At 40.9% G+C, this 27,723-nt stretch overlaps 2 long non-coding RNA genes across 2 annotated transcripts; one reads left to right on the top strand and one right to left on the bottom strand.

Moving 5' to 3' along the window:
* Nucleotides 1-2,824: 2,824 nt before the first annotated feature.
* LOC130681301 (uncharacterized) lies at nucleotides 2,825-11,859 on the bottom strand. The gene is made up of 3 exons (XR_008994344.1): nucleotides 11,342-11,859; nucleotides 6,550-6,774; nucleotides 2,825-3,692 (listed from the first exon to the last, which is right to left on the bottom strand). It is a non-coding gene; the product is annotated as an uncharacterized LOC130681301 (long non-coding RNA).
* Nucleotides 11,860-12,142: 283 nt separating this feature from the next.
* On the top strand, nucleotides 12,143-26,874 carry LOC130681217 (uncharacterized). Its single transcript, XR_008994292.1, has 3 exons — nucleotides 12,143-12,285; nucleotides 20,468-20,601; nucleotides 26,165-26,874. It is a non-coding gene; the product is annotated as an uncharacterized LOC130681217 (long non-coding RNA).
* Nucleotides 26,875-27,723: the final 849 nt, after the last annotated feature.

Raw genomic sequence — 27,723 nt, forward strand, 5'->3', positions numbered from 1 at the left:
AGCAATTTGGTGGTGAAAATCAATAACAAATAACTGCTTGTGGTAAATAGAGTTTCTTGAATTAAATAAAGCTTCAAACTTGGAAAAGTCTGCTCACACTCAAAGAAAGCCTTGAAATAGCACCAAGTAAACTGACATGCAGTAAAATGGGAAAAAAGAAATGAACACTTCCTCAGTGTATTAAGAAAGCTAAGATTTTTGCAAGATTTAAGAAAGCTAAGATTTTTGCAAGATTTAAAATTGTTTTAAAAATTAAATATATGTTTTTAAGTCCATTACTGGAAAGACTTAGGTTTTAGATCTCTTTTTACTGTGTAGTATTGGACTCTTAAAACTAAAATTTCAGGAACAAGGATTCCATAAATCAATGCCACAATTCATGGGTCTTCTCTGAGTCAGCACGCTTGTTGTGGAAAAAGACAGTCATTCTTCTTCTTTTATGATACTTGGGTGGGCTCCTCCAGGTGGGCCCCTCACCCCCTCCCCATTCTGGACCATCAAACCATTCACTCAGAGGGTTTTCTTAAGAATTGTTTATTGGTTTTACACAGCAACTGATGCAGTTAGGAAAATATCTTGCTTTCAACATATCATTCTTTAGTCTGATTGCATCCTTGTGAACATTAGTGATTTCACTCAACAATCAAATGGGATGCATTCATTCATTCATTCATTTTTTTAAAAAAATTGATTCACTCAAGACCTATTCAGCATCTCCTTTGTACCAGATACTCTGCTAGGTGTTGGGGAGAGAACAATAAAGAAGCTAGGTAGAGTTCCTGACGTCCGAGTGGTCAGTGTGGTGGATGACACAAACAAACTGTAGGTAAAGGCCACACTCAAGTGCCATGATTAGTGATTTTTTCGTCGAGGGTGCTTTGCAAGATTATATTAGGGTTTGGAAGCCTCCAGAACATGAAATTCAAATAGAAAATATATAACAAATCTGAATGAAATTTGGAAAATGACAAAGTCAGTTTAAGATACAATGAAAAGTTGGGGATTAGTGGTGGAGTCTGGACAAAAAAAAATTTCAATAAGAAACAAAGTTACAAAAACCTGTCATAAGCAAGTAAAGGCTATATGTAGGTACATTAGGATACATAAATGCAGGGAATATGTGTGTAGTGATATGGAGATGGACAATTGAAATAATGAATCAGAACGATACAAATACAGTACTTGAATGTGCCAATATTAAAAATAGACATTACTTACCATTGGGTGAGTATTTTTTCTCTCCCCCATGAGTCTTCCACTCTTCTAATCTTTTTTATTAATATAATTTTCATTTGAGGAACTCATTTTGAGGTTCTTCTATTTTATCCCTAACTTTTCATTTCATAACAAGCAATGTGACTTCACTAAAAAGTAACTCTGCCCCCCTTTCTTTGTTTATACTCATGTTTCTATGACTCCTTATGAGAGCTTCTTTCTCTTTAAACCATATTATTGGTACTATTTACTTCCCTGGGTGGGAGGGTCACATTCCTCAGATGGAAGGAAGACTATGTAGACATATCTCACTGTAAGACATGTTTGCCTTTGTTCTTTGAAAAAGAGAGTCTATTATCAGTTTTCCAATAGTTTTCCATAATATTCCTCCTTTCTGGCCACTCCTTTGCTCTCCTGTCCTTACACGGAGGCCCTGCTCTGCGCCGCGCACAAGGCGAGCCCCACTCCCATCGCTGCGCGCCTGAGCAGGCACGCTTGGCCGTGTCCTCAGCCGTCTTCTCTCCTCCTGTTCCGTTCTGGTCGCGTGGTATCTCCCGGTCCGTGTGCCGGACACCCTCGCGTGAGCTCCAAGCCTTATCCAGTCTGCTACTTACTGCGTGTCTCCCTCCGGCCATCTTACAGACACCTCGCACTGTCGGTCAGCACGTGCCCAACTAGACTCATCTTATCTTCTTTAAAGCTCTTCAGACATGACTTCCAGACGATTCAGGAAACATGCCTTCCGCCACTTACACAAAGCAGTCTTTGAGAAACCAATGGACAGATGCCTTGCTGGAGGGAGCTCCTTTGCTCATATTCTCTGATTATTTTCCATATTCTTTTGAGCTATTTGCTGCAACATTGGCCTAAATTACCAGAATCAGATCTGTATCAGGAGTGTGGTGTAGAGGATGCACAGAAAATCCCACCCAAGGATCACTGGAACACTGATAGTTATGAAGTGAAAGAAAAATGCTAGAAGAGTTCCTTTTGGTATACCATCTACTTATTTGATAGACATCTTGTTTGAATTTTCTCATACAGATCCATGAACGTTAGTACTTTTGTGAGAGAAACTGTTTTCTTTTTGTTTTTTTGTCAAATGCTGTTCCCTGTATCAGTCTTGCCTTTGTATTTTCTGTATTTCTGATGCTTCGACCTCTGGGCCTTGTTCACCTTGAAAACACTACTTACTTCTCCCCAGGCTGGCTGGTTCCTAGAGGTCGTGAAAGACCAGCTTGCTGAGGACGCCTGTCCTATGGAGCCCCCGTCACCACCATCTACTGGGCTGATTCATATCAGGGCCACCACTCCCCTCTTCAAGCCACCCCAGGGCAGGTACCAGAAAACTAAGCCACCCCACATTCCAGAGTCCAACAGAAATCATTCCAAATAGCCAGTCCTGCCCTGCCTGCTCTGCCTCGCCAGCTCCTGCCCTCTGATGCCACAGTGAAGGCTGTCGCCCTCGCTTCCCCTCCTTCCCGCCGCCTCCGTGCACCCCTGCTGCCTTCCTCTGTGGCCCTGTGATGTCCATGCCCCTACCTCTTGAAAACTGTGAGTTGCAAACTGTTTCTTCAGTGCCAGTCATCAGGTCCGTTGGCCTCTCCATACCTAAAGAATAATACAGCCTTCATTTTAGAACATTCTCACCCTTCCAAAGACGCACTGGAATTCATGACTTGTGAAAATTAATGTTGCTTTCGTATCTTGCAAAACTGACTTGACCAGTATGCCTTTTCTTCTTTACAAAGCATGTATTATTGTCACGCACCATTCCATTGCTTCCAATTGCCTCTCTGCCCCTCAAAGCAATAGGTCAAATGTCTTCATTCTTTGGTCTCTGAAGTAATGCCCTGTATTCTTTGGACTCTACAATAAAAGTAGTATGCTACACTGGTAAGTTACTTTATGGCAATAAATGTTTCCACATAGATTTATTAATCAAGAGCCTCACATAGATGCACACTGAAGACAGGTTGTCATTAACCATTGCTGTGCTGGAGATGAAGAAATTGTGCCTCCAATAGCTTATATGGTTTTTCCAGGCACACGCTACTAGTAGGTGGTGGGGATGGTAGTGGGGGGGGGTTCTTAGTCTATTACATAAGAGTTCTGCCTTTCAGAAATCTTGCGCATTGATGGAATGAAAATCCTAATAGAAACTTGATCTTAGAAGAGGCAATACATTGAAATGATACCTGTATCAATAAAAATTAGTCACAGTCACAGGAAAGGGAAGACTGAGCCCACTTCTCCCTTCTGCTTGCATGAAGTCCCAGTGCATCCTCTGGGGATGTATCGGGAAAAACTATTTCCTATGGCTCCTTGCCAGCATACCTATTGATCACAGAGTCAGGCTGTGTTAATTTCTGTGTAGTTTTTATTCATTCATTATTATCTTGAAATATTTTTCTGCAAAGGACTGTGCTTGAACTTTTCAAGTTGAGGGCCACCAAGGCTGCAGTACAATTCTGAAACTGTTAAGGAGAGAAAAAAAATTAGAGCTGGAATTGATTTTAGATATTACATAGTACACACATTGATCCAAGAAGCCCAATGATCTCAGGAAGCTTGCCCAAGATATCACAATACTCTCTATCAAAAATGTGTCATGTCACCACTAAACAAGAATTCTAGGTCACATTCCCTTTGGCCTTAGGATCAGTCAGCTCAGAGCTCCCATGTTCTAACGCATATGGGAGAATTCAGGTCTCTAGGATATGGTGAAGGAAGAAAATAACCCTGAGTCATTTCTCTAAGAAAGTAATCTTGTTCTCTTCTGCAGCAATTAAGCCATTTGAGGTTGGCTGGGGGAGGGGTGTCGTCCAAAGACTTCATTATTTAATGAAGTCTGAAGGTAAAAAGTTTAAAGAGAATTTTAGGGTCAGTTCATTCTGTCCTATCTTATGGAATTTGGATGGATTTCAAGTCCTAGTCAGACCAAAAGCAGGAAACCGTCTCAGTCTTACATTGCGTTTCCTTGTAACACAGGCTTTGCGAGAGGGGAGGCCTCCCAGTACGTCCTTTGTTGTTCCCAGAGAATCAGCTCTGAGAAGCCTAAGCCTTCGCCAAAGCTATGAAAATAATTTAAAAACCCTACAGAACATTTGGACCTTTTATAATAAAAACTTGAAAAGTTCTCTGATGTTTGTGAAGGATTCCTTTTATTTATCATTGAAGGCTGGAATTACTTAAAGCAAATCTGCTTCATTTCTGTGTAATGGAAGGGCTCCCAGAGGCCGTACGAGTTCTGAGAAATCAAGTCCTGAAATTTCCTTGGGCTTCTGGGCTATTGAAGCTGGACTGAGTTATGTTTATTAAATCCATCTCTATATTTTTGGCAATTAGTTTCTCACACCTTGACTTTAGAAATCTGGGAATCATTGACCCATCAAACATGTAAAGTATATGAGGTTAATTTTACATGACCCAATGTGCCTAATTACTAGTGTGACTTTTTGAAACGTTTCCATTACTGATCCTCCTGGGATTCATACACAGAGAACGAATTTAAAATGTCATCTATCAACTGGACCCCTGCTTTCAAGGCCTCAGGCAAATGTTTTTGTAAACAATTGGCCCTTGAAGGTATCCTTCAAGCCAGTAAAGCTCATATTTCACTGGACCAAGAGAAGAAACAAATTCCAGAGCTGAGTATTCTCTGAGGATAAAACCGAGGCAAGGTTCACCACATTATATCATTAATCAGCTCGATTCAAATGATGTCATAAATTCAAGGTCAAAAAGAACCATTAAATCCTATCTCCAAAGATCCACTTTTACAACTCCCAGGATATCCTGTGAGATTTTCCTTTTAATTTTAAAATTAAGACAATGGTTATGAAAGACAAAATTTGAAGACCAACTCTTAAGAGTGTAGTGTCATAATCAACAAAGGCCAGAACTAAATCCCTCCGACATGCTGGGCAACCTCCGCAATCATAACTACAAGACACGGTAAGGAGTCACAAATGGTGACGACGAGATTGGTGACCTTTACACAGCTGATCTGAGTGATTTAAAGTCCCTTAGAAAGGTGATTGGTAGGCTTAGCTGAAAAGGGAACTTCTCAGAGCCTTCACTCAAGACATTGTAACAAAAACTACCTGAACTGCAAGTTAACAATATGATTCCTGAATACCACCCCAGATGGGATTCCAGACAAAATACAAGATACCGGTTAAATTTAAATTTCATACAAATAATGAATAATGGTATTCCTGAATTTTATTTTAGATAAACAACGAATACTTATATTTCTGTATTTTTATTTGCTAAACCTGAAAATGAACTTGCATTTTTAATTAGAATTCCTAGATCATTCTTATTATCAGAAAAGTGACAGAAACATAGCTGGAGGTGATTGCTGACTTTTTCCTTGCAGCTGGGGAATATCCAAAGTGCAGGCTTCCGGGGATTCCTACAGACAGGTGTGCCCAAAACTCCACACTCCGGAGATCCCAAGTCACTTTGAGGTAAGCGTGAAGAAGCATATCCCCCCATTTTGGCCAGACCTATCCTCCTTTCCTGAGGAATAAGATCGGGCAGGTAGCCTGGGCTTTAGACTCCAGGCAGGCAGAAGCGGGAAGGAGGCCGAGTCCCGGCTTTGGTGAGGGCAGGGGGCACGTGGTGCCACTCGCCTGTCATTCAAACTCCTCCTCTTCCCTGCCCTTTCCCACCTGGCCCCACCTGGAGAACGATCTGAATTATGTGGATTAATCGCAACCCCAGCTCATCACCAGTGTAGGAGGGCTTCCCTGCAAGAGCGAGTGCTCATGGGAGTGGTAAGTGGCAAAGGTTAAATGAGTTCATTTGAAAATTTTCAGTTTTTTTGCTATGGAACATTTCAAACATATACCAGCTTAGAATAATACCAGACACCCAAAGTGTCTTCAAAAAAAAAGTGTCAAAACAAGTAGCTTCAATAATGATCAAGTCATGGCAAATCTTCTTTGATTTGCAATCACAACAATCATCTCCGACTCAGATTATTCTAGATCAGATCTATATCATATAATTTCATACACGTACATATATATATATATATATATATATATACATATACATAAATATATTATCAGAAAAGTTGAGAAACATACATTTTATACTTCAGAATGTATTTCTGAAAGATATGGGATTTTAAAACATTGCTTCTAAAATATCAATAATCCTTAACATAAATTATATGATGTGTTCTCATGTCTCTGTATCTTTTTTTTTAACTGCTTCAAATGAAAGTGCTTGTAAAGTCCATCTAGTGCCGTTGGTTAATCTATCTCCTTACAGATCTCCCCTTTCTTCCTTGCACTTTATTTGTCACAGAAAACCAATCACCTTCCTTTAGAGTTCCCCACATTCTGGATTTGGCAGGTCACATCCTCGTAGTGTCGTTAACAGGTCTCTCTGATCTAACGATGCAGGGAGAAACACGAGAGACCCACGGTGGAGACGCGGGAGGCTTCTGAGTTCCCCTGTCCCGCGGACGCTCCAGCTGGGTCGCTATGCGCAGAGCAGTTCCCATGACAGAGACGCAGGAACTAGCCGAGGGACGCCTACACCCTGGGCAAAGAAGAACATACTCATTAAATGGTAGGAAAAGCTGAGGCACGCTCTGGCCGTAAATCTCATCTCTGGCACAGGGCCGTACAATCTGGAGGGAACCCTCCACTCCCAGCCCCTCCCTGGTGAGCAAAGGATTTGAACACCAACTTTTAAGACTCTCCTGATGGAAGGGCCCCCAAAATACCTGGTCCTGAAAGCCAGCAGGGCTTACATTTCTAAGACCTACACACTGCAGCAAACACAGAAGCAGTTCTTACTGGGTGTGAGGGGCCTTGCTGGGTCAGTGCACAGGAAGCAGGCCGAGCACTCATGTCCATCTTTCCTGAAAGAGATGTGTCTGCACACTTTAAAAGCTAGGCTGCAAGAATTCTCTTTCTAGCAGAGCTGTCCTTCAAAATTTAAGAAGGCAAATATGTGAGATGATGGGTGCATTAATTAACGAGGAACTGAGTTCATGTAAACCAGCCGGGTTTATACCCATAGAACAGGCAGAGGGAGAGGAGAGCAGAAGAGGGGAGAGGCGAGAGATGAGTTAACATACATCAAAAATACATTTTTACAAAGAGCTACATATTTGAGGCAGTGGAATGAAGTGACTAATTCTCTATAGACAGTTTGACTCTATTTCCTACTGTCAGCGTGAAGGTGAGGAAGGCATCATTCAAGAGTAGGAAGTCATTTGGAAATACACAAAATTCTAATTTCTCCAACTCAGAATAGGTCCTGAATTCATCACAGCAAAGCAAGCATTAAGAAGCATTATTTTCTTGAAGTGTATTTATTATTTATTAATTTGCTCCTATCCACAAACATCTATTGATCAGCTTCTATGAGCCACTGGTCAGTGCAAGGTGCCAGGTGTTGGCATGAAAGACACGGCCCACGCTCTTGCCTCCAGTGGGGGAAGTTCCAACCGAAAGGCAGCTGTGATGATGGGGACCGTCGCTGGGATCGGCGAAAGGGCAGGGCACTCGGAGAGTGAGAAGAAGTTTGCACCCAGTGCAACAAAATATACTGAGGCACATGGCACATTTTCAGTTTAGTAAAAGCTAAATAAACACGCAAAGAATGGGTTAGCGTTCTCTGATTTACTGCACCATAAATAAGGATGCATCTCTACTCTGGACAAAATATTCAATGTAAATTTTAGGAACCTTTTTAGTGAACTTGGTAGTAATGTAAAAATTATGTACAAACAGATGTGTAAAATGTGAGTTTAAGAAGCAGGGATTTCAGGAGAGAGCAATGGCGACCGTCCTGCTGTCTCCAAGGCACTGGAGGTTTCCCTCAACAGGAAGCTGAAAGTCTGTTCATCGGCTGCCCTTCCCAGTCTGCTCTGGTAGGAGATTGAGCATTTAGAAACTGTAGTCATGCACTGTAACTCTTAATGTTCTCTTTGTCAAGCCAGTCACACACTCTGGGAAGAACACAGCAATGCACAAGAAACAAATGATTTGGATATTTCCACAAAATGGAAATTCTGATATAAAGGTAAAGCTAGGTTTCAGCAATATTCCTAAATAGATGGAGGTGACCGAAACAAGGACAACTCAGATTCTTAATGCCTGACGTTAGGGCCAATTGGAATAAAGCACACAGCCATTTGAACCTGGGTGCTTTACCCCACTGCTGAGGAAGAGAGAAATGGTTAGAGGGTCACCCCTTCACAAGGGAGAAAATGCAGTCAAGTACGGAAGCTATGACAACACTCAATTTTAAATGTTGCATGCCTTTCCACTTCTTGTTCAAGTAGTGATAGTCAAATGCAGTAGTAATCACCCCCCAAAACCTTCTTGTAATCTGACTGCTGATGGGCAGAGACAACACTGGGTGACTACGGACCACACCTAAGTTTCCTCTTTCAGGACACAGAGGAAGGTGACTTTTCTGGACTTCCTTGGCTCAGTTCTGGCCAATAGGATGTGGCAGAAGTGATATACTTCCCTCGAGGCCTGACCATAAACCTTCACGTGCTTTCTCTTCTTCTGTAGCAAACTTAGGGACCACAGTTGAAGCTACCTGTCTCAACATGGAAGGAGACTGGTCCTTGGAGGGAAAGCACCGTGGGGAGCAGTTCTCCATAGACACATAGACTGCAGGTGAATGAGGAGTAAACCACAGTGATGCTAAGCCAGTAAGATACTGGGGCTTGTTTGTTACTAGAGTACAGCTAGTTTATTTTTTTTAATGCACTGAAGAATCCCAAACTACTTTATAGAAGTTGAATATCTTATCCAGATATGAATTTTTAATAATGACTGATCAATAACTAAATTCCTTCCTATTTCCCATTGAAGGTGAGTTGAATGGAAACTTCAAATAAAGAGTAAAATTAACACAAGCAGATTTCCTATTACCTTGTACAGTTCATCATGCAAAGCATACAATAAAAACTTGTCAAAAACTAAAAACATTACTTCATGAATAGCTTATAATATTTTTGCTTTTAAAAATAGAGAACAGAAAAAAAACAATAGAATATAATATAGAAAATTGGAAAAGTAAAAGCATTTCATAAAAATTGAAATACACATCTAATCATTTGGAAAAGATGCTCAAACACACTCAAAAAAGTAGGGAAACTTCACTGAGATACTATTTCTTGCCGTAAAGCAAAAAATTGAAAGTATAAAATTTCACAACATACTTTGTAGAAGAAACTGTGGGAAAACCCCACTCCCACCTTGTGGAAGAGAATGCTAATAATACCAACACCAAAATAGGAAATTTGGAGATGTCTAGGAAATATTTCTAGAGATCCATTTCAGAGATATGCATTTGGTTTGTATAAAGCCATTCAAAGCAGAGCTGTCTACACTGTCACAAACTGGACACAACCCAGGGGCCTATCCATAGGGGACGAGTGGAATTGTTAAATGCAGATGTCTTTGCAATAACTAGGTATTGCTCTCTTGGACACAGAGAAAAGGAATATGAACAAAAAAGAACAGTTTTACAATGTCTGGTGGCAGAAATGGTACAGGACCCCTCCAGTGAAAACTGAACTTTAACAGCTATGGAGGAGGGGCCTCTGGAAAACCAAAAAACACCGGGTCATGTTCTTAATCCCACAGCACTTTATTCTGCCGCCTTCCTCTGCCCCTTCTAAAATACAATTTTAGATGTGAGATTGTCTGGAACACTAAATTTCAGACTTCGGTATATTTCCAAATGGGAGTAGTAAAAAAAGTTGGGGAATCATGGTGTGTTTAAAAATTAAATCCAATTTTAGAGTAACTAGTCAAAAAAGCAAGATAATTTGGAGCATTTTATGATCCAGTCAAATTTTAGTATCTCCTGTTCCTAATTTTAAATTCAGGAAAATTATATGTGATAAGCCGACTCATATTCGCTTAATTATAGAAACATATTTTCTCATACAAGAATTGTACACATGATGAAATGTAACATGGATGGAAGTAGAGGAAGGAAAAGCCAATTCAATTCAAGTAAAAAGAAATTCCATGAAGAGGTGGGTACATGTTCTAGAAATTGTTTTTCATGCTTGGAAATGGGTATCTCTTATATGAATCATTTATTATTCTAAAAACATTTGGCATAGTTGAAAAAAATAAGTAAAATTTGTATGAGTCATACATATTTGCAAAGGAAAATTAAAAGGGTTGTTTATGAAAACAGATCAGTTAAATTTAATTTAAAACATCCTGAAAGACCCAGCATAGAATCAGTTATATTTTTTCCACTGTTCATATTTTATATGTATTCTAGTTAATATTGTTCTAATTTCTGATGAGAAAAATGAATAAATAAAGTATAGTGCCTATAGGAATATCTAAAATCAACTTCTATGTGTATATGCAAATTTAAACAATTTGTCAGGCTTTTTATTGCCAAAGTCTTAATGTAGATGATGGGTCAGTATTGACAGATACAGCCTAAGGATTGGCTTTGGAACAAGTTCCTGCAGGGGACAGAAATAGATGACCTTTCAAAACGTTAATGATTTTGTAACTTATTTTATTAAAAGCACACTTTGATTAACAGAAACAAAGGGGAGGAAGGAGTAAAATCCTTTTCTTCCATTTTAAGAAATTTGCCCACATCACTCCCTCCTTCCCTTGCCCCTCCCACACACAAAAGAATTTCTTAGTATGTCGAAAAATGCATTCCAAAGGAAAATCTCTGTAAGAGGAGAAATTATGTCTGTTTCTTGAACAGTCTTGAGAATTCTAGGACTGTCGAAATTTCCTTCTCGATTTCCTTTTTGATCTCTGGGTCAGTTTTCAATATGGGGAATCAGGAAATTCTTGGTTTTTGCTTACAGGTTGAGCTCTTTTCTCCAGAGATCAATTAAGAAATGAGTTTATTTCAGGAGATGGTATTTTTAGAGTACTTTCTTTCTCTAATATAATCATAATCTTCAATAATTAGATGGAACGCAACACAGAAATAGAATAGTTTTCTTTTGGTATTTCTTCCCTGTGGGTGAAAATACCCACTCACGGGAAAAGCACGGCTTGAATTTGCAGTCAGGTCGGGGTGAGAGGGCGACGCGCCTACACAGCCTGGGGCTTCGGGCACGGGCGGGGGGCGCCCGTCTTACCTGAACCGTTTCTCCAGTCACAACACTGATCTCTCTGTGTTTGCCCCCCTTGGCCTGTCACCATACTCCTGGTGTCCTTGGTCCCGTTGGATGGTGGCCCCTCCGTCCCGATTTGCGGCCATCCGTGGCTCGCGTCACCCTCCAGGGCCCCGCAGCTGCCCGCGAGGGTTCTCAGCCAAGCCCGCGTCCCCGTGGGGACATGAGCCTGAACGAAATCTAGTCGTGTTTTCTGTTACGTTCATTTCCTGCTTGCAGCCATGAACTCAATTTATGCAACAGGGTAACTAAATTCTTCATATACTTTTCAGCATTTTCTTAATTTTTCCTTTCTTCTCCCATAGGATAAAGAATTCTGTATTTTTTTCCTGAGTCAGTTTTAATCCCACGAGACGTGAGAATAGATGAAACTTGGCTGTGTGTTTATATTCCTGCTAAACTGGAACCAAGACTATTCAGCTGTGAAGGCGTCTGGGCTGGCCAAAGTGACCCCCAGACTATGGCAGGGGTGGTGACCCCAGGGCCTGAGGGCCGGGGTGAGCTGAGGGGGGGCACGGCCACGTGTGGGGACCCCTCAAGGCCCCCCAGGGACTGTGCTGCAGACTTCCAAGCCCTCCCCACTCTCCCACGTGTGCCCCTCTCCTGCCACTTGCCCTGTACCCCATCCTGCAGGCCAGTAAAACGTGCTCATCGTTCAGCTTTCCAGGTTTCATCCCGTTTCGTCACTGCATCTAGGTCGTCATCTTGCACTTCCCCCTTCCCCGGAGCCCTACCTCCTACCTGCCTCTCGCCTCTTCACTCCCAGGGTCTTAGGGCAGGTGCCGAAGAGCTCACGTCGGGATGGGAATCCGCGGGAAGTTTCCCTGGGGACGCCTGTCTGGAATGACATGCCCGCAGAAAAGAAAGAAGCAGCACTGAACAGAGGGAGATGTGGGACTTGGACACAGGTGCGAGAGAGCTTCCAGAAAGTACCACAGGGGCTCTGGAGCTGGCATGACCCTCAGTGTGCTCCTCCTGAGGCAAGAGGGTGGGTCTTGGTCTTCTAGCCCACCCCGGCATCAACCAGTCCTGGATGAGGGTGGGTGGAGGGTGGTCATAACCCCTGTCTGTGGGGCAAGCAGCCTGCTTCTGCCAAGGGCCGTCCTGAGGCAGGCCTCAGCCTCCCATTCGCTAATCTCTGGACCCAAATCAGTAAGTCTAGCCCACCCTTGAGGCTAAGTCCCACCTCCTGGAGGGATGAGTATCTGCTTATATTATTTAGAATTCATCCACAAAGAAGACTGGTCCCCTCTCTCCCACTTGTTTACATACTCAGTCATTTATTTATGTCAGTGTGGATTCATGCATATTTGCCGTGTGCTTGGAATGTGATTTGGAACCACAGTGTTGCTCTTAATTTCTTCCAGCTTGGCCACCAGCAGCAATTTCCACTTGGTTTCTGCGCCTCTTTCTCATGACCCCATCATTCCAGTTTTTGAATGCTTCCTTCCTTACAGGCACTAGGAGATGAAGCTCCAGGCTTGTCATACAGGCCCCCATCCAGCTTTAGAGGCAGCCATTTCTCTAAGGAGCTCTGCTTCTTTTTATTGGGATGGGTATTTAGAAATCAAGATTGTAGTGCCTAGTGTGCTTATTGCTACTGTGGTATCACCACCTAAGCTTTTCAGTGGGCAGAGCAAGGAAATATATATATGTACATAAATGTACCCACATGTCCACCATGTCTATATTATTTTTGTATCTCTCTGTCTGTACATATTAAGTTAAACAGCATTCATATTAAAGCACCCACTCCAATTCGGTTCCACAGGGTTCAGCCTGCTCTCCCCTCCCCCTTGCTCACCTGTTACTTTCCTCTCCAACAGTAAGACCCCTGGCTGCCTCTATCCACTTTGGTTCAACCACATGTGCTTGTAAAGCAGGTTCAGAATTGCTAACACAAACTCCAGTGAGAGACAAACTTGGCATTTACAGCATAGTGTTTATATTCATTTCCTTTTGTTTTTATCCTTAGTTTCCAGCCAAAACACCTTTATCCAAAGTTACTTATCAGCTCCTTTTCTCCACATCCCTTCAGGGAGGCAATACCATACATTCATGATGCCGTTAGATTCACTTGTCATGGCCTGCATGCACTCCATCCCAGAATCCCCAATAGACTGATTGATTTTTTTTTTATTGTGTACAGTAAAATCCATTCTTGATGATGTACAGCTCTAGGAGACCAGACCAACGGGTGTGGGCGTGTCCCACCACCCGCCGCCACACAGAACAGGTCCACCTTAGGCTCTCCGGAAGCAGCTGCTGGGGCACAGAGGGACGGACTCATGCATGGCGGATGCACCCATGGAGACACCTGGGTTTGTCTGGGTCCTCTGAGAAGTGACCACTGAGATATAATTAAACATGCAGAGATTTTTACTAGGGGAAAAGACCCTATAAAAGGAAATAGGAAGGGAGCTCAAAACGGTTGGGAAAAATGTAAGCCCAAGAAGCAAACTGACCCCAAGTGAAGGAGAAGCCACAGACGGTTGAGTGAGACATCGCAGATTTCTACACAGAGTGAGCAAGGTTGGGCAAAGCCAGCAGGAGTCCTTGCACCCAGGCCGCTCTACAAAGGAGCGTCGGGTCTCAGGGCTAGACCTGCTTTAGTGCCCGCAGCTGTCAATCACGGGGAGGGAGCGCAGGCTCGATTCCTTCTCTTCTTACGGGGCTGAGCTGAGCTTTCTGTCTGGGAAGGAAACGTGCATTGATGAGAGGGAATCTCACAAAGAAGAAAATGCCGTCAGAGAAAAGCACATTATATTTACATGTGTATCTGTATTACATACATACATACATACATAGGCTAACTTTACCTATTCACTTGAAGTTTGGTTAAAAATAATAAACTTAAAAGGTAGCAGGGAGAATTTTATAAATAACGATATAAACTTGTATTCAATTTTAAAGGAAGACTTTGAATCTCTTTGAAATCTTGCATCAACCTTTTGCTGAAGAAATAAGGTATCAGTTCTTAGAGTGTTTCTGTCTGCTAGTTCAAAAATGCTAGCCAGTGATCTATGTCAATGTAAGTTAACCTGTGGGAATTCTATTAGTATTTCATGAAGAAATAAAATAGTGCCTGTTTTAACAGGGATTTTATACTCATATCATTTGAATACACAAAAATGGTAAAAATAAAGAGGAAACTTTTTTCTAGAACAGTGGTATGTACGACACGGTTCCATGTCCTCTGGTCCCTTCATTCCAAATGTATGGTAGCCATAATTGTTGCCATCCCAGAAAACACAGGCAGCTTTGAGGCAGATGGAGAAAATAGTCGCTGATATTTTCAAACCACTGGAAAATAACTTAAATCCATTTGCCTCAGTGCAAAGGAAGCTAATAGCAAAAGTTTGGAAACCTATGAGAAAAAGAAAATAATTAAATAATAACTATTGCAGCTGCATGGTTGGTGTTTCTCCTCAGAAGAAAAGCAGGGTTATTGGGATACAAAACGTTAAAATAGAAATTGGGCTGCAAATAAAAATGTCGGAAGAATGGCCGCAAAACGAGGAGGACAAAAGAGAAGCAGCAGGGACCAGTTTTTTTCTGAACATTATTTTAAATGTAAATTGGCATCCTGGGGGAATTGAGAATTTGCTAGAGATGAATAAAGATGAGCACGTTGCTGTGAGATGCACTACCCGCAGGGAAAATAAGGATGAGGCATATAGGAACACAAATACGTAAGTTTCGTAAGTTTTCTGATTTTTGTCACTGAAGAGCGGAGGTTTTATACATCCACACACACGGCCCATTAGCTGCTTCCTTTTCATTGTCCCACTTCCACCTGGACACAACACATTTTTTGGCTTTGGACTCTCATTCCTTCACCCCCACATTTCTGGAAGGAATGGGCTACATCAGTTCAAAACTTACTGACTATAAATCGTTCACCTTTAAAAATAAAACAGTGGCCTAACTCCTAGTTCCTCATCACAAATCCAAACCTCCATTATTTCTGGCCGCCACAAACATCAGTTTTAATTGCTGTGCCAGGAGCAGGAGTTTCCAGTGATCTGGGTGAACCTAGCTAAATTTTGCTGTTCCTCTTAGTTCTTTTAATTTTTTTAAAAAATGTGTCAGAAGACTGGACAGGACTAAAGATCTATATATTAATGAGACTTCCATATTTGCATCATTTTATCTGCAACAAAAATTGATAACAGAATATATAATAGACCTTTACTGTACATAAAAATATTAAAAATATAAGCAAAGTATATTATATTATACTATAAATATTAATTAGGTAAAACTAGACTTTATGAATAGAATCTCTAAACTTCTGGAGTTTATGTGAATTTTGAGAGAAAGAACATACAAATTTTAGATATAACTATGAGAACTATAAAATAAGCATACTGAGAACACATACTAATTTCCTTTAAAGCTTCTTTAAATTTCAAGCTGTCAACCACAATGATTTTCTAACTTAAATACTTTAATAGCTAGAAATAGCAGTATTAATTCAATGTGGCTGAGGTAACTCTGTAAACATTTAAAAATGAATATTCTCTAGCTAATCCAGTGAGCATTTTACATTCAGGAATAATATGAGAGATTTCAAAGGATGGTGAGATTTGCATTTTCCACAGATGCTTTCTCCTCAATGAGAAATTTAATTTTTAGAGTTGTAGGATTGTTTCATTGGCACTGGCAGATTTTTGTAGATAAATACATACTATTCTAGGATTGCTGTTTAGTCGAAGACTCACCAAGTAGAGGAATAAAAATGTAATCTGAATCATCAATTCATGGGTTGTGAGGGTGGTGGACTATGGCATCAGTCGCTGCATGGATGAGGGATCTTGGTTTGGCTGATAAACTTACTAGGTAACTTCCCTTCCTCTCTCACCTCTACACGTGTGTCCTTCCAAAATGTGAGCAGTTAATGAGTGTGATGCTGTCAGTAATAAAGGAGTCAACCTTGGGTCAGGAGACTTAAAGTAACTGGTGCTACAAGATATTAGCCCTCTGACTGTTATTTTTTATAAGCATCATTTGATAATATTAACAGATATTACATATTTTAAAAGGTATGGAGTTGATTATATGGAAGCTTTATTCTTAATTTATTGCAAGTCCATATAAAATAAGTTCTTAAAATGAGAACATTATCTTTTTCTTCTTTCTTTCAACTGGTGATAAACATTAGAAAAGATAGCATGAATTTTTTTAACTATATGAATAAACTCCAGTGGTCAGTTTTTCTAAAGTTTCACAATTATGGAACTACAGTTAATAAGGATCTTGGTTTTTGATTGAAAACTTTTTTAAAGACAATTTTTTTAAGAGTAGTTATAGGTTCACAGCAAAATGAGGGAGACATAGACATAACCAAGTACTCTGCCCACACGCATGCAGCCTTTACCCATTCTGACATCCCCCCACCAGGCTGGTCAGTTTGTACAAGTGCGGAACCTACACTGGCACATCATTATCCCCAGGTCCATAGTTCACACTGGGGCTCACTGCTGGTGTTACACATTCTATGGGTTTAGACAAATACATAATGGCCTGTATACACCATTCTAGTACCTCACCGAGCCGTTTCACCTCCCAAAACCTGCTCTGTGCTCCACCTGTTCACCCCAGTGTCCTCTCCAGTCCATGGTCACCACTGATCATTTTACTGCTCCCCATAGTTCACCTTTTCTAGAATGTCACACAGTTGGAATCATACAGTGTGTAGTCTTTTCAGATTGGCTTCTTCTGCTTAGTAAAATGCATGTAAGTTTCCTCCATGTCTTTCATGGTTTGGTAGCTCATTTCTTTAGAGAGATGAATAATACTCCGTTGTCTGGGAGTACTACGGTTTATGTGTATGATCACCTACTTAAGTACATCCTGGTTGCTTCCAAGTCTCGACAACTATGAATAAAGCTGCTATGAACACTCCTGCGCCTCACCCCATGAGACCTCCTCCTTGCCTCACAGCCCTCAGAGCCGGTAACATTTCCTCGTTGGGCCTGACAGGCCGAACCTCATTCCCTCGCTGCCAGACTCCATGCCCTTCTCTTCCCTCCCTCCACCTCTGACTGTTCCTCCGTGTCCTCTGAATTCCTTGGCCCCTCTTGCTATCTGTCTTTGTGATTGCTTTCTATAGCAGTTACTCGTTGGCTTAGAAAGTTGTCTCCTGGTACATTCTTGGAGTAGATGTGTAAGAATTGCTGCATTACAGGGTATGTATATCTTCAAAATGGTGAATTGTTCTCTGAAGGGTTTGTAGTTCACCAGCAGTTTATGAAAAATTCCTGCTCCTCTACAGCCTTTTCAAAATGTTACTGTCAGTGCACAATTATGTATCATGTTTTCCCTTTACATTTCCCTAATTACTAATGAGGCTGGACATGTATTCATATGCTTGCAGTCCCTCTGTATTTCCTCTTCAGTAAAATGAATTTTCATCACTTTTATGCACTTTTCCACTTTGGTTGTTTTTCTTTTTCTTATTGATTTGTAAAATTTTTAATATAGTTTGGGCATTAATATTCTGTTGGTTATACAGTGGAAAAGCATCTTCTTCCAGTTGGCAGTTTAACTTTTTATGGCGTCTTTGACACAGTTCTTAAAATTTTTAATAAACAAAATTTAAGAGTTATATTTAAAAAATATGAGGTATGGACCTTCTTTGAAACCTCCATTATTAGATAAAACATTTAGAATTGTTCTATTATATTGGCAAATGAACCTCATTGTTATTGGAGTCTCACTTATCTGTAGTAATGCTTCCTGGCTAAAAAAATCTTTGATAATTATTATTTAGGGCAGTTTATTTTGAGTTAGTGTTTTTACTAGTTACCTTTTTATTTTCCATTTTTTTCAATGTTTGTTTTGGTCTCTTCTAAAAAAGTATCTCATTGGGTGTTTTTTCAATACAGTCTGATTAACTTCTACATGATGAATTTTATCCATTCAGATTTAATGACCATTAATATATTAGAACTTATTGTCATTATACTATCTTTACTTTTTTTTTGCGCATCCTTCCTGAGTTACTTCTTACCTTCTCTGGATTCCCTTCCTTCCCATTAAGATTTTTCTTTCTTATGCTAATATTTAACTTTTGTTGATTCAGAATTTATAAATTCTATCTCAATTATTTTTTAGGTTAGTGGTTACTTTGAAATTTTAACTTACTTGCTCAAGCCTAAACTTAATCTTTTTGCTCTTCACCTGAGTAATACAAAGCTCTGTATCTCTAACTCCTGAAACTACCCAGCCCTTCTGCACCAGCTGGTATGCTAATTGTTGGCAGTATTTTAATTCCATTTTTTAACCCCCTACTTAGACACTGTCATTATTGTTTTATATAGCCAGTGCTTATTTAGAATTATCTATATGTTTGTCTTTTTCTTTCCTCATTTATTTCTTCTTGCATTTCCAACCTTCCCCTGGAATTATTTTTCTTCTTGCAGGACATATTTAAAAATTTTTTTTGATGGAGATTGTTTGGGGGTAAACTCTCCTTTTAGATTATCTAAAGGTGTCTTTTTTTCATTCTCATTTGCTAGGCATACAATAATGTGCCAACGTATTTTTTTCTAAACCGTTTAAATTTGTCACTTCATTCTCTTCTGGCCTCCATTTTTATATTTTGAGAGGCTGGTTGTCTAACTCTGTAATTCGCCTTTCCTCTCCTGATGCCTTTAACGCCTATTTGCATTTGTTCTGCAATTCCACAATAAAACGGCTAGGTGTGGATTTTATTTATATTGTTTAAGATGTACTTTTAAATCTGAAAAATGTGTCTTTTATCACTTTTGGAAAATTCTCATATCTCCTTTAGGAATTTTGGTTAAATGTATGTTAGAGCTTCTCACTTTGTTTCTTTCTTTCAAACTTTTATGTTCTCCTTGATGCATTCTGTGTAATTCTTTTCAGAGTTGTCTTCCAATGTATTCAATACCTTAAGCAGTTTCCAATCCGCAGTTTACCACTTCCACTGAGTTCTTTTACATTTTTATTATATTTCACATTTACACAAGTTCCTTGTGTTTTGTTTTTTTTACATTTGTCTAACCATTTGATAGTCTTTTATTCCTTAGCTGTGTTTTTTTTCAATTCCCTCCTTTATGTCTGTAAACATATCAGGCATGCTATTTTTACATTTAAAGAACAACTCCAATTTCTTAAGTCCTTGAAAATCTTAGTCTTCTCTTTACTGTCTCTGCTTACTCTTAATCTGGGTAACTTTGTCTCAGTGTGTGTATGTTTGTGTTTGATCTCATGTTTATTGGAAATGTAACTGTAAGAAATCAATGGGATCTGAGTTGAAGACGCTTTCTATGACCACTTTTTATCTGTTAGGTACCTTGCTATGCTGACTAGAGGACCCTAAACTAATTTATCAGTTAAAGGTTTGTGGAGGTTTATTGTACCTTGGAGTCACTGTACATTTTAACCCCGGTCCTCCATGAAAGCTGGCTTCTGGCTCAAGCTTTTTACTTAATATCCACTGCATGCCCACCCCAGCTGGGAGCCCAGCTTTGCCAGACGAGCTCCCTTGGACCCCTTGGGGACAGTCTCCCCCTAGTTTTCTCCTTTTCCTGAGGTAGTAGCCCTGTGGGGACTCTACTGCATGTAGAGGATCTCTTACTGGACGCCCGGCCTCTAAGTTCCCCTGGCTGCTTGGCTGCGTGCTCCACGAAGACTCACGGCCGTCCGGGCATCAGCAACGTCCGTGACGTCCAGGCACGCTCTGGCTTTGGACACTTCTTCAACCGCGGTGCCCTGGCACTCCCATTCATTTTTGTCTTCTGAAGACCTCGAGTACTTTCTTATGAGCTTGGCTGTCTGTTTGAAAAGAATATGTCAATATTTTGAAGATTTTTATGGGGAAAAATTTCAGGATTTATAGTCTATTGTAGTATTAGAAATACAAGTATGGTTGTTGTAAATCATTTTAGTGTTATAAATTATCATTTTCCTATGAAGATATTACTTTAAATTTGTACTTGTATTACTATTATATTACTATTACTATTATAATAATAGTAATAAGAATGAAAATGACTGTGGAAATCAAAGAATAGCTGCTGTGAAATTATTTTTGAATTCTCTAATTTTCTTTTTTCTTAGTAATCCCTGTTCCCCACCAAGAAAATCCATGGTCACTGCTTCCTTTTCAAGCCACTGCATGGCACAGCCGCCCAGTGATCGGCACCGCCCTGTCACCCTCTATCCTTGTCTGCTTCGCTGGCTTTTGATCACAGGTACACCCACAAAAAATTGTCATGCTATCACATTGTGTTTTGCAAATGGATACATAGAGATCCTGAGGAAAATGTTCAATGTGTATTGCTTTTAAGAAAGTAGAAATGTGTCCATGTATGTCTTTGCTTTTGAGATTATTACATGCCAAAGTGCTTTCACTTGACTATAGGCCATGGGATATTGAGTGTATGCCATCACCTCTTTATCATATAAAAATTCTTCCTAATTGAAGTAAACAAATTTCAGAGGTTGAGAACTTAAATTATTTAACATAATTTATATCTTGTAATAAGTACCTCATGGTTTTAGAAAATTGGCATTGAATATCACATAATAGCTTTTTAAAGCATTGACATAACCATAGAAATATGCTTCTATGTGTTTATATGGTAACAGAACAATAAACACTTAAAAACGTTTTCTGGAGAGCAATCTGGGTGTGTTTGTGTGTGTGCACGTGCGTGCAGGGCCGTGAGCATGTACGTGACTCTCCACATTTTAATCAGTTCTCCACATTGTATTCTGGCCTTTTAGCATGTCATGACTCCATGTTTTGCAATTTATTACAAAGTGATGAGTTTTCTGATAAAAATTCCCCTTGAGAGAAGATGCTCAATCCAGGTGCCCCACAATCAAATACACACTGTTGGCCTAGATTATTACCTACCTGACCTTTAGTTGGTAATTTTCTAGCGTAAACATTACCTGGAATGGATACTTAAGTATGACTTGGGTAATGATACTTATTATCATGATTTCCTTTCTGTTTTGATTTTCTTTTTCTTCAAAATACACAAAATTGAGGGAAATTGGCAAGATGTAGCCCTGACGAGGCAGCATCGCCATCCTCACTTTGCACAGAGAAGTTGACGTGGGACGGAAGCGGCCCTGGGGAGAAGCACCCTCCTCCCTCGGCTGTACTGCCTCGAGAAGTCTCACCAAGCGGTGTGAGCCCGAGTCACTTCTCTGCTTCCCCGTCCCCCCTCTTGCTAACTCTCTTCCCTCCTTTGCTCAGACCCTTTGTTTCTCTCCTCCTGTTGGCACATTTCGGACTGGCCCCAATAAAGGCCCCCCAGCTCCATCCTTTTCCAGGGGTGCAGCCCGGGTTGGCTTCCTACTCCCCCTTCAGCCTTGTCCTCTGGTCTGCGAGTGAGGGTGACAGGAAGCAGGGAGAGGATTAGAGCAGACCATGCACAGGCAGCGCCTCTGCAGCGCCTGGGACACAGGCAGTGTTTAGAATAAGCATGAGAAATAAGAAAGGTAGAAACACTACTAATACATAAAAGCATAAAAATAAATAATAAAGTGATATTTTAGTTAATCACAAAGCTTTGGACTAGACATGTTCAAAGTCAGATCATGAGAAAACAGCCCAGGCTTGACTACAACTGAATGATTAAACATAGATGCAATAGTTATTTCTAATTATTTTTCTTTCTGTGTTTCACTCTGCTTCTAGCACCTGGTAAATAATAAATCAGTTTGACCCCAAAATCTATAGAAGGAAAAATGTTTTCAAGCCTGTGCTTGAATTTGGGTTTCTACTCAACAAAGAGTTGGACCTTGTAACCAGCTACAAAGTCTGAAATGGAAGTGGGATGAATCATTGGATTTTTTCACTTACATTTATGTGTAAAATTTGTTATCACTTCTATAATGGAATAGAATAGACAAATCCCACTCTGGCATCTAAGAAAAGTAGGTAAAGGGCTGCTCCTCACTAGGTATGGAGACAGAAGATAAATTAATTGAATAATTTTTGCAACATCAAACCATTATTTAACATTTTACCAAACACTTATGGCTTAGTGGAGTATTTTCTTTCCTAGGATCCTTACCAAACTTATTTTCTTCCAACCCCTCATTCTCAATTTGTCAGTGGCTAAGACTCAGTTGAAACCTTTGTAGAAAATACAGATTGCTGGGCTCCGCCTCTAACAAGTCTGACTCAGGGGTCTTCGGGAGCAGCCCACTGCGTAACAATGAGCCATGGAGCTCAGGGGTCTGCACACCAGGGCCTGTGACCCATGGGCAAAACCCAGCCACTGGCAGGACCCATCCAGTGGCCTCTCTGTAAATCTGCCTGAGTGGGTTTTTACATTTCTTAAGCAAGGAGGAAAGAAAGGAAGAAATGGGGGGAAGGAGGGAGGGAAGGAGGGAGGGAGAAAACCAAAGAAAATGCCCCACAAAGCTGGAAATACTTATTATCTGCTCTTGCCAAAAGCTGGCCAGCCCTGCCCTGGGTGAACCTGCCTCACTCACGCTAAAGTGTTTAATGACACCTTCCTCTGCATCGGGCCGCTTCTCGGTCCTGGTGATGGGGACACAGAGACCAAGGAGGTGAAATCCAGGGCCTAGTCTCATGAGGGCTGCATCTATGCAGGACAGATAACAGTTAGCTTGCACACAACCATTTGTGAACTCACAAGTACACCTAGGAGCTAGTTCTGAACAGTGACATGTTACAAAGAAAATACAAGGAAATGTCTTCCGGGGTGGCGTCTGAACCAAGCCCTGAATGCCCAGCGTGGCCTCCGTGTGGAATCGGGGGAGGGCCCAGCAGGCGGAGGGAGAGCAAAGGTGAACAGCCAGAGGCAGGAATGGGCGTGGGGTGCTGAGAGAGGCCAGGGAGGGAGGCCGGGGAAGAGAGGAGGGTCTTGAGGAGCGTGGTCGGGGGGCACATCTTGCAAGGCTAGGCTGGTTACCAGGAGTTCTGCGTGTTAGGCTAAGTGTGTTGGTCTCATAGCCCAGAACCTCCATTTTAAGAGATACGCCTTAGAAATGAATGCACAGCATAAGATACACTAATTCAAAATAAAATAGTTCAGTTAAAACATAGAAAGGGAAATACCTAAAAAAACAATAGTAATGTTTGTCGTGCAGATCAGCTTTGGTATTTTTCTTCACTGAGTGTTCATGTGTAATTCTAGGGGATACACAACTCAGAATTAATTATAGTGTACTAAAATAAATATATTTAACTCAAATTCAGCATTTAAAGAAGATAAAAGCTTTAAAAGTATTTTATTTCTTAGAAAACTATATGTGCACCAGGCTGAGTTCATTAAAGAAAAAGATTATGTCTTATTTAAAGTTAAGATACAGACATTTATTCTTTAAGTAACTATCTTTAGTCCTGGTAATGGATCATTTATTTATATAAACACATTTATTCATATACAACATAAAAGGCTCTTTAAAAAGAGTAATAATTTTTCATTAAAAAAATTTAACATTCTTCATGGCAACTATGATATATTATAATGACTTAACCATAAACACCAGTGTGAGAACTCAATGAATAATTCATGCTCTTTGACCCTAACTTCATGCATTAATTTCCTTAGACATCGGCTTAAGCTTTCAATGGAAAATCCATTTAAAAATAAACTGAATAGCAATGAACACGAATAGTAACAAAAGCTCTAAAAGGCCATATGGTAAAACACAGCACTCACTATTTTTAAAAATGTATTTTGCCAAGGGAAAATACAAATAATGTAAAACAATTATTCACATGCTCCCAGCATATTTCTAAACAGAAGCATTCAAAACACATTTTAAAAAATCACATCACATTCAACTAGCATTGAACGTTATGTATTCAAGGAACAGTTTCTGGGTCTAAGACTCTGGAAGCAGAAGTTTAGAAAATGCAACCATTTCTCATTTGCCTGGCAAATTGTTAAGAATGCTCATGGCCTGTTGATATGTTCGTCCTCCTGTAAGACCATAAAAAGTTTATGAGGATTGTATTCACTATTGTAGTGCCTTCTATTTGTAAGCACTCAATAGATGTTTGCTAAAAGAATGAATTAATCTTCTCTACGTGCAAAACGTCAAATAAAGCATGAATAATGATAAATTATGTATAAAGGAAAGACTTATCATCAGATACACGTGATAAATAGCACAGAGCTGATATTAGTGACTTTCCCCAGCTGTGTCTCTCTGGGTACCAGAGAGAGAAGCTGAACTTTATTTTCCCAGGAATGGGGGTGAGTAGGGTTTTTTTTTGTTTTCTTTTTTGTTTGTTTCTGGTTTTGTGTTAATTGCTCAGCCAGTCATATTAACGGTGCATTAACCATTAATGGTTAATATTAGAGGTTAAGGTCAGAATGAAGGGTAATAGAAATTTCTTTGCATATACCATAAGGAATTCAATACTATTTGGTATTTAAAAAAAAACAATTTTTGTAAGTTTAGGGGCTTAAAGCAGAAAGCGTCTGTTACATAGGACATCACTATGGAATCATCATATTACCATGTATGCTAGATTGATGAAGTGTCATTACAAGTGTAAAATCTCAGGAGAGTATAAAAATTGTAAATCCAGGAGGTGTGCGGGGAATGGGTTGGGCAGGAGGGCCTACAAGGAGGTGGCGGAGAAGCTGCCCCCTAGTGGCGTCTATCAGCATTGCTTGTTTCTCTCACTGAAATGCTGCGAGGAGTGCGGGCAGGAGGCCTGTGAACCGGGCCCCCGCGCCTTCCTCCTAAAGGCAGGATTGGCCACCCATAGGATTATCACTGACTTTGGAGAGGGAAGGACCCTTCAAAACAGAATCCAGAAAGCTGCCTTTTCTTAAATAAAATCCAAAACAAAGATGGGGAAGCTGTATCATATACAAGGTAGTGGGATGCAGGCTAACGTAGGGGCTGAAGGAACTGAGAGGGGAGGTAGCACGTTTGCCCCGTTCTTCCTGCCACTTTCCTCCGAGGTCAGTTTGAGCAGATGCTCCAAGAGCGAGGCTACCCACCCCCACAGCGACCTTCGTCGTCTCCGGTGTCTTCCACGGTGCAGTCTACCCTGGCCCCCTTCCTCGGGGACCCACCTCCGCGCTTTGCGGATTTGAGGGTGTAGCGGCCTCGGAGGCAGGTTGCTGGTGGCTCTGAGTTCTGGGATGAGCGCTGTCCTGAGCAAACAGAAGGATGAACTTGAAATGACACCTTCAGACCTGGGCTGCCCGGTTTAAGGCTGTCGCTGACCTCCCTTGATTCTTTCTCTTCCCTTGTTCCTTTAGAAATATTTTTTTAGAATAATGATGTTTTTATTTTTATAAATATGATGCATGTTTATTACAAAAATTTCAAGCAATGCTGAAAGGAGAAAAGGAGAAAATTAAACATCACACCATCTGGAAAGAGACATTATTAACATTAGATGACGTAATTCCAGACATCTCTGTGCATATATACACATCTACAGACATTTATAAAAGGGTATCATACCATGCATGATACTTGTAAGATATGGGCCATTATGTTTAAGTTCATATTTAATTGGAGGGTGATAAAGTAATTGTAGAACTTCAGATAAATATTAATGCACAAGAGACACATATTTTTGACTCCATGTTTTATTTTTAGAGAATAACAATCAGTTTTCACCAATCAACATGAGGAAACTGGTGCATTTCCACTTTGACCCACCCCATGTCCTAAACCTGAATTTTGTTAGTTAGATATATTTCAAGTAGATAAAGGGCATAATAACATTTATATCCTGTTGTGTATTGATGGTCTTGCATTGTATTTAGTCTTCCTGTGTCTTTTCCATGGCAGACCTCAACTTAAATGATTTCCATTGACTGCATTTCAGCATCATTTGCTGAAGACGCTCTGAGCTTTCCACTCCCTGGGTCCTTACAGGCTCAAGGACGCCTTCCCAACAGGACAACAGTCCAAGGACAGGCCGCGCTGTGTCTCTGGGGGGCTTGCAGATGACACTCTGTGGGCTTGTGACAGTGAGTGCCTCTCACTGAAGCTTCCCCAAGCATGACTTCATTGACTCAATTTAATTGGAAGGTGCTTTTTTTCCCAAGAAGGGCTCAGAAGCGCTTTGGTCCCTGAGTTCTATCATATTTGGAGGAGTCTGCCCCTTGCCTTTGTACGTGAGGGACAGCATGAGAGCAGGCGTGTTCTCTCGGGTCTTCTGCAGCCTGAAAGGTGTTCTCACAGGCTGCTGGGATGAGCCTGGGGCTAGCCCGGGCGGCCCCCATCCTTCCTTATGAGCAGCTGCTTTTCAACTCGGGTGCCTGTGTCTGAAGGACTGCCATCTTGGAAGGGATTAACTCGCATGCATGGTGTTGGTGCTGCCTAAGGACTTGCCCGAGGTCAACTGCTCCACATCTGTTCTTCTCAGGGGAGGACAAGCTCTTTCACTCTGCAGATGCAATTCCTCCTTTATTCCGGATCCTCTCTTCACATGCTACCTACCGTTCCCTCCGCATTCACTGTGATGGTCTTTCCTCTATTAAAGCACTTCCATTTCAGCTCAGTCATATCCCTTGTTATTTCTCGTTTATTCAGAAGTTTATCATCACTTTTGCACAGTGTCCTGCAAGGTCTTTGGAGTTTTTCCACTGCAGCCCAGCTCACCCTATTCTGTGGTTTTACAATGTTTTCATTTATTATTATAGCCATGTTACGGGTTGGGTGTGTTCTCAGTTCTGTCCCCACCACAACTAAGAATTGAAAGGCAGAGACACAGCAGCAAAGCAGAGGGAAAGTTTTATTTGAATCCACTCCAAGGGTGGAGCAGGCCCGAGTCAAGGCAGACAGAGGCCCTGGTCTGTTAGCAGGAGGCCTGCGGACTGCATTCTGGTTGGAGGCACCTCTTGGACTGATGAGGTGGGGTTATTTGATTCACAGGCCTTGCTGTGTAGCCATCACGCTCGGTGAGCCTGTCCTGTCCCCACGCCCGGGAGTGAGCCGGGCCGCTCTTAGTCCGGCTCGATTGTGATCGGGCCGGGGAGGAAGTCCTCTCCCTGCAAAGCCTTTGTCTCCACAGGGGACCCCGACCTGGGCCGTGTCTGGGCAGCTGCTTTTCTGGCTGCTTATGTCTATCTTTCTACCTAACAGTCATATGATTATTATGCCTCCTTTTAGTAAAACTACATGGAGAATTTTGTTCTGTATTCGGACTGTGTCCCTAGGCTAGGTTATGGGGTGGCTCCTATATTGCTGCCAATGCCCCCCACCTTCTTAATCTCCTCAAACATAAAAGGTTTCCTGGCCAAACCCAAAAATGTCAGTAGCTGTTATTGTTTTTACTATTTTGTCTCCTTCAGTGTATGATATCTCTCATTGATAGCATATAAACAGAGCAATACATAAGCATT

The sequence above is a fragment of the Manis pentadactyla genome, chromosome 16 (assembly GCF_030020395.1).
Source record: "Manis pentadactyla isolate mManPen7 chromosome 16, mManPen7.hap1, whole genome shotgun sequence".
Classification (NCBI taxonomy): domain Eukaryota; kingdom Metazoa; phylum Chordata; class Mammalia; order Pholidota; family Manidae; genus Manis; species Manis pentadactyla.